The sequence below is a fragment of the Ursus maritimus genome, unplaced genomic scaffold (genome assembly GCF_017311325.1).
Source record: "Ursus maritimus isolate PB19 unplaced genomic scaffold, ASM1731132v1 scaffold_13, whole genome shotgun sequence".
NCBI lineage: Eukaryota > Metazoa > Chordata > Mammalia > Carnivora > Ursidae > Ursus > Ursus maritimus.
Window position 1 is genome coordinate 70719633 of NW_024423675.1, and position 7468 is coordinate 70727100.

General features: G+C 51.1%; 1 pseudogene; it reads left to right on the forward strand.

Moving 5' to 3' along the window:
* The first annotated feature begins 1680 nt into the window (after nucleotides 1-1680).
* LOC103660880 lies at nucleotides 1681-3886 on the forward strand (annotated as a pseudogene).
* The last annotated feature ends 3582 nt before the right edge of the window (nucleotides 3887-7468 follow it).

The window sequence follows — 7468 nt, forward strand, 5'->3', positions numbered from 1 at the left end:
TCTCTCCCCCAGTGTAATGTTGTCCACCCTTGTCAAAATTCAGTGAACCATAGGTGAAGAGGTTTATTTCTGGGCTCTCAGTTAAATTTCACTGATCTGTATGCATACCTTTTTATAAAAATTTATTTTATTTATTTTAAAAAAATTAAATTTAAATCCAATTAATTAACATGTACTATTTGTTTCAGGGTGTATGCATACATTTACGACACTATCACAATGTTTTGTTTACTGTTGCTTTATATTAAGATTTGAACTTCAGAAGTATGACCTTTCACCCTTGATTTTCTTTTTCAAGATTGTTTTGGTTATCCTGTAGTCCCTTGAAATTCCATATGATTGTTAGTATTAGCTTGTGTATTTCTTCCCAAAGGCCTTTGTGAATTTTCTTGGGAATACTTTGAATTTTCACATTGCATTGTGTACTATTTTCATTTTATCAATGGTATATCTTTTCATCACCATGGGTGGTCTCAGATTTATTTAGGTTTCCCCTTCTTGCAGCAATGTTTTGTAATTTTCAGTGTACAAGTGCACCTTGATTACATCTATTCCTAAGTATTTTGTCAATGTTGATGTTCCCTAAAATGGAATTGTTTTCTTGAATTCCCTTTTGGATGATTCACTGCTAGTGTATACAAATAAGAGAGATTTTTGTGTATTGATATTTCATCCTATAACTTTGCTGAACTAGGTAACTGGCTGTAATCCTTTTTTGTTGATTCTTTAGGAATCTCTCTATATAAGATGATGTCATCTTTGGTTTCTGAATGGACCTAGTTCTACTGTTTCCTTTCCCGTGTGGATTCCTTATTTCTTGCCTTATCGTTCTGGGTAGAACTTTCAGTATTATACTGAGCAATGAGTGAAAGCTAACATGATGAACTTGTTTGTGATTTCAGAATAGAGCTGTCAGTCCTCAAAATTGAGCATGATGTTTGATTAGGGTTAGGGTTAGGGTTGGAGTTAGGGGTTAGGGTTAAGGGTTAGGGGTTAGGAGTTAGAGTCTCCCTGTCCTGTGCTGTACAGAGCCCATTCTCCTCCAGTAACCAGAGCGATCATTTCAGACAGATCATTTTGAGCCTGTCTGTGATCCCCTCCCCACCTGCCCATCTTCTCCATCCTCCCCTCTCCCACTGCTGCCTCCCCTCTCCCCCATGGGCCACCCAGGTGTGTGATTGTCCCACATGTGCCTTGGGCCTGACTCCAAGCCTTTGCATTTCTGTGTCCTCTGCCAGGATCACTCTTCTCTCTTCTTGCCTCATGTCTGGCTTGTTCCCCCACTGGCTGGGCCTCTACTTGACCCCTGGTGTCTGCTGGGTGTGTGTACTCGTCCCCTATTTAAATGTAGTGCCCGCCTTCCCTCTGTGAGCGATTTACTAACCTGCCAAGTATGGGGCCGGCACAGGGAAGTAGCTTTAGTGCCTGTATAAAAAAAAATCAGTCTCAGGGCACTGGGTGGCTCCGTCATTAAGCATCTGCCTTTGGCTCAGGTCATGATTTCAGGGTCCTGGGATTGAGCCCACTGTCGGGCTCCCTGATCAGCGGGGAGCCTGCTTCTCCCTCTCCCATTCCCCCTGTTTGTGTTCCCTCTCTAGCTGTCTCTCTCTTTGACAAAAATAAATAAATAAAATCTTAAAGAAAATCAGTGTCAGAGGGGCTCACCACACTTGCCTGATGATGGGGGAGCTGCTGTCCCCATGGTGGGGAGCAGGTAGTCCCCTCAAAGGGGGACCAGCCATGTGAGGCAGTTGGACAAGACTCCCAGCTTCATGGGGCCGGGGAATGTAGACCTAGACCTGGAAGCTTACACCCTTGGATTCAAAGCTGGGGCCTAAGCAACCCCCCTCATCTTCCAGGGGTCCTCTTTCCCCTTCCCTGCCCACGGCTGGACCTGATTCCTGACCTGGGGGATTTCGAGGGTGACCCCTCCTAGGAATACCAGTGGTTAGTGATGGATCTTGTCAGCAGAATGCCCAGTAGCCTTCATGGGAGGACCCTACAAGAGGTGGAGATAGTTCTGTGGGGGCCAGTGACAGCCCACTCAAAGCAAAGTGGGGCAGGTGGCCGGCCCTGCTGGTTCTACCCAGTCTGTAGGGCATAGAAACAAGGGCTGTGCCCAAAGGTGCTCAACTCATGGCAGGTGGGGACTGGACCTGCAGGGGGTCAGCCAGGGGGGGGACACCTGCAGCGTTTGCCCGGGAGCTCAGCACAGGGGGAGTGTTCCTGGCTCCAGCATGCTGACTGTGGGGCTGCATTGGTTTCTAGCCTCCTAAGCCTCAGGCTCCCCTTTGTAAGATCGGGTGCTGACAGCCCCCATCTCTGGGAGCAGAAGGTAGGGAGGCCCCACCGGCAGACTTGCTCAGGACAGGCCAGGAGGGTGGCTGTTGCTTAAAACAGCCCAGGGCCTGCCCCCTTGAAGAAGGTGTACATGTTCATGGCCTGAGTTTTGGGGTCCTGCCGCCAGCCTCTGGCAGTGACCCTCCTCCAGTGCTGTCCCCTGTCCCTGTGGATACGTGGTCTTCCTGGAGCTGGTCCTGCAGACGGCGGAGAAGCACTTCATGGTGGGACACAGGGTCACCTACTACGTCTTCACCAGTCAGCTGGCTGCCGGGCCCCATGTGCCCCTCCGGGAAGGCTGGAGGGTGGTGGTCCTCGAGGTCCCCGGCTTCCTGCGCTGGGAGGGTGTGCCCATGCAGTATATGTGATCATCAGCCACTTCTGCAGACAGCTCTTCCTGTCATCGCTCACTGAAATGAAGTTCTCAGACACCACTCTGAGTGGCCACGCAGGGCTGCCTCTGCAAGGGAGAGCAGCAGCAGCTGGATTCTGCACATAGCTTTTATTTTATTTTTTATCAGAAAAGCAAGGACAGATGCCTCAAAGTGTAGGAAAGGGGTACAAAGGGATAGCAAATATCTTGAAGCTGTAAAGCAGGCCTGCACCCTCCCCTACATGCAGGTGCGCAGGGAGGCAGTCATGAGATACGGGAAGAGTGGAATGTTTGTGCTAGCAAACGCCAGGTGCAAAAAGGGGGGACTGAGGGTTACATTCTTTCCTAGCTCCTAACCTATGCCCTGCCCCTGGGGATCATGGGATCCTGCTCCTACCAGGCCATTGCGTTCAACAGCCTGAGAACAAGAAGGCTGCTGACGTTTCAGCTGCTTCCACAATCACTCCTTAGGGCTTACAACATATTTTCTAAGAATAACTCCACACTTTCTCTGTGAGGTGGACTACCTGGTGTGCACAGAGATAGATAGGAAGTTCCGTGACCATGTGAGCGTGGAGCTCCTGTCCCCCCTCTTTGACACCCTGCACCCTAGTTTCTACTGGGCAGCCCACAAGGACTTCGGCTCTGAGCATTGGCTGCAGTTCCAGGCGCACATCCCCAGGGACCAGGGTGACTTTACTACGTGGGGGCCTTTTTTGGTGCTAGAGGTTCACTGACTGACCTTGGTCTGTCACCAGGCAATGGGGGGTCGTCAACCTGGCCATTGGGATCGAGGCGGTGTGGCAGGATGAGAGCCGCCTGAACAGGTACTTGCTGGACCACAAGCCCATTAATGTGCTGCCCCAGAGGACCTGTGGGACCCACAGCTGCTGGACTGGCCCCCCATCAAGAAGAAGCTGAGATTCGTGGCTGTGCCCAAGAATCACCAGGACATCCGGAACTCATGATGGACTCTCCCCAGAGGACCTGTGGGACCCGCAGCTGCTGGGCTGGCCATGGGTCATGAAGAAGCTGAGATTTGCGCCATGCCCAAGAATCACCAGGACACCCAGAACTCATGAGGGGCTGCTCCTGTCTCCATCAGGGGGTGCTGCCTTGAGTAGAGCCATCAGAGCAGGGTCCTACTTCTGTTCCCTTGAGGGAGATGGTGGAGCCTAGCCCCCAGTCCAGGACCCCCAGTCACCCGCATGCACAGGAGGCTTGCCTGGGGTCACAAGTTCCTCTTGGTCAGTGCATTTTGATAACTTCTGGGTGATTTGCAGCTGTGATTGGCTCTAGTTTTATGTCAGATATTTTTCTGTGTCAATGCTGAGCAACCATCTTTTTTTTTTAAAGACTTTATTTATTATGTCAGAGAGAGAGAGGGAGGGAACGCACAAGCAGGGGGAGCAGCAGGCAGAGGGAGAAGCAGGCTCCCCGCTGAGCAAGGAGCCCAATGTGGGACTTGATCCTAGGACCCTGGGATCATGACCTGAGTGGAAGGCAGATGCTTAACCAACTGAGCCACCCAGGTGTCCCTGAGCAACTATCTTTAAAAAGAACAACCGAGGTAAAATGTTTTCTCCCTGGTTCTAAACAGACAACACCTGGTGGGGCTGGGAGCTGCCCTGCAGCAGCCTTGGAGCCAGAACAGGTCCTGGCCGGGACTTCCCTGCCGGTCTTCACACCACACCGTGGCCATGGGGCTTCAGGGTCAAGGGTGTGCTAAGCCACCATTCAGACCCCCAGTCCCCTGACTGCCAGAGGCCTTGGCCGTGGCCACTAGCTCGGCCTCTAGGAGCATAGAGGATAGCCCTCTGGGTTATATACAGTTCCTGCCTTGGTTTTAAATGGCTATTTCTGTGCTGGTGTTTGTGAGATGTGGGCACTGGCTCTGTCTGGATGCGCGTCCTGTTGGGATCCCTCAGTGCCCACTGGAGGGTTTGCACTTGTGGACTCTCTCTGGAACATCTGCCTGCACTTCATCTTAGCAAGCATTCACTGAGTGCCTACTGTGAGCTCGGTCACCAACAAGGGGCAGAGCGTGAGAGCGAGAACCAAGATACAGGATCCCTGCTCCAGGGCCCTCCTGGGACTCACGATGGCCCCGTCCTCCTGACTCACTACTTTCCTATTGTGGTGTGATGGACATACGACTGATACTTAAGCACATTTCAGGGTACAATTCAGTGGCAATACGTACATTCACTGCTCTGCACCCACCACCTCCATCCATCGCCACAACTTCATTGTCATCCCAAACTGAACCTCTACCCACGAGACCCATTCCACCTCCCCAGCCCTAGCACTCAGCAGCTCCTTCCACCTCTATGAATTGGAGTGCTCTCTGTCCCTCACAAGTGGGGTCCTGCAGTATCAGTCCTTTAGGGACTGGCTTATTTCATGTAGCACAATGACCTCAAGGTCTGTCCCCATGAGCCTGGACCTGACCCACTTTTCCCCCAAAGGAGTGGCTCAGCCCTCTCCTGTCTAAGCTGAGCCTCCTCAGTCCCCTCTGCTCCCCTCATCTTCCTTCTCAGCCTGAAGATGATCCCAGCCAATCTGCAGCTTTGAAGACCTGTTCAGTCCAGATGCCGGACACATACTCCCGGGGCCTCGGGCCTCACCTACCCCATCTGTCCATGTCAGGTGCCTGCGCCCCCTCAAGCTGGCCACCTGCTCCTCCCACAGGTGTCCCCACCTCAGGAGAGGGAAACACCAAGTCCACACCCTTGGAGTCCTCTGTGACTTCTTGCTTACCACCAACTGTAGTGAGGTGGCTACTGGAGGGCATTCAATGTCCAAAACATTTAAAGGCATATGTAAGTCTCTTCTGCCCAGGGCAATGGGTAACAGTTGGGGCAAACAGAAACCAAGCAGACTCACTGGAAGAAAGGCTGAGTGATGAGGAGCTTTAGGGAAAAAGGGCCTGGAAGCTCTGACCTATTCCTGAGCCCCTGGGACACTGCATGAATGGGCTAGGTGCCTGTTCAGTGCTGACCTGAGAAGACTCTAGGCTCTCCCCTCTGGTGATTGTCAGTCTCCACAATTAGGAAGCAAAGGCCATGGTAGAGTCCTTAAAAGGCCTGGCTGGCATCGAAGCTGTATCCTGACACACACACACCCAGAGCCCTCCTTCGCATCTGCAAAGACTAGAAGTTGTTTTTTTTTCGGAGGAAGGGCGGTTTCCAGGTGTTTAAGGAAATCTCGCCCAATCAACAGTTGACCACTGCATTTACAGAACAGACACTTCAGTGGCCACACATGGCAAGGAATACAGATTTGACAAAATTAGGTTAGAAAAGTCACTATGCCAGCAGCAGAACTGCAGTGAGAGGAGCAGCAGTGAACCCTGGGGAGGAGGAGAACTGGTATTTGACTTGCTACATTACACTATCCACACTGTCCAAAATCTAAAGGCAGAGAGATGAGTGGCGGTGACACAGGAAAGGGATCTATTTCAGTGCAGCTGACACAGGAAGGCAGAGGACTGGCATGATCTCAAGGTGCTGAAAACACTCCTGGGTTTTTAGTAAGGAAAATATAGGACAAGGGCTGGTGGGTTGTGCAGGGGGGCAGTAAGGTTCCTGTCGATCATTGTCTTGGGGTCAATCATGCAGGGTCTTGTTGGCGTCAGGACAGTGGTTATTGCTTGAGGGGTCATTTTGGTGCCCGCTGGGTTTTTCACTTGAGTTAACAGATGAGCCCAAAGGAAGGACATCATCAGTTAGAAGTACAGCTGAAGGTCAGAGTGGAGGTGGTTAAAGACCTCTTTCACTCATAGAGTGGGGAAGCTCTGAGCTCTGCTGCACACCTTGCACTGCTCATCACGTCCTTCTGCCTGGTCCTGAGTTCTGTCCTTTTAAGGAATTGGTCATCTAGTAAGTGACATATTTCTCCGAGTTCCATGAGCCACTCGAGCAGATTATTCGAACCGGAGGAGGAGGTTGTGGGGACCTCCAATCTGTAGCCCATAGCTCAGAAACACAGGTGACCTCTCTGCCCAGCCACTGGCTGACCACGACTTTAACAGCACAGGGACCTCAGGGGGCACACACAACAAGGAACACAGACTTCGCAAAGTTAGTTCAGAAAAGTCACTAAGCCAACAGTAGCAACTACAGCAAGCAACAGTAACAAAGCCTGGCATGGGGAAGGTCTGATATTCAGGATGCTTCCATTATAGTATTCATAATCACACCCTGGGCTTGTCACTGGGTCCGAGTCCCCTGGATTGGGGTCAGGTAGCTCCTACATGTTCTACCTGCCTCTCCCCAGCTCCCCCAGCCATGCACAGCCCTATGCTGCTTTTCAGCAGAGGTCAGTTTGAACCAAGGCCAGGAAGGCTGCTGCAAGAGAGGAAAAAGTTTTCCTCAACCCTCTTAAGGTCCCTGGCTGGGTCTGGAAATTGACAAAGACAGATGAACAGGAGAACAGCAAGCAAAATGTATAGATTTTTTCTCACAAGACCATGGAGACCAGCAAAGGTGACTAGAGCAGACAGCTCTTCAACCTTTTAGACAAAGAAGCAATAAATGTGTGAAGAATTGACAGACACAAGGCTTTGGGCTAGGGCTGGTAAATGGTAAAAAGTAGCTAGGAAGATCAGGGTGAGTTTAACCAGGTTTGTTCCTACAGCCTTCGTGGCTCCACATTCCTTGACTGTGATGATAAGCGCATGTCTTCCCTGTAGTCTGGGGAGAGAAAGTTCCACCTGGGAGTATTCTGACCTGCTTCAGGGAAGAAGGGCTGATG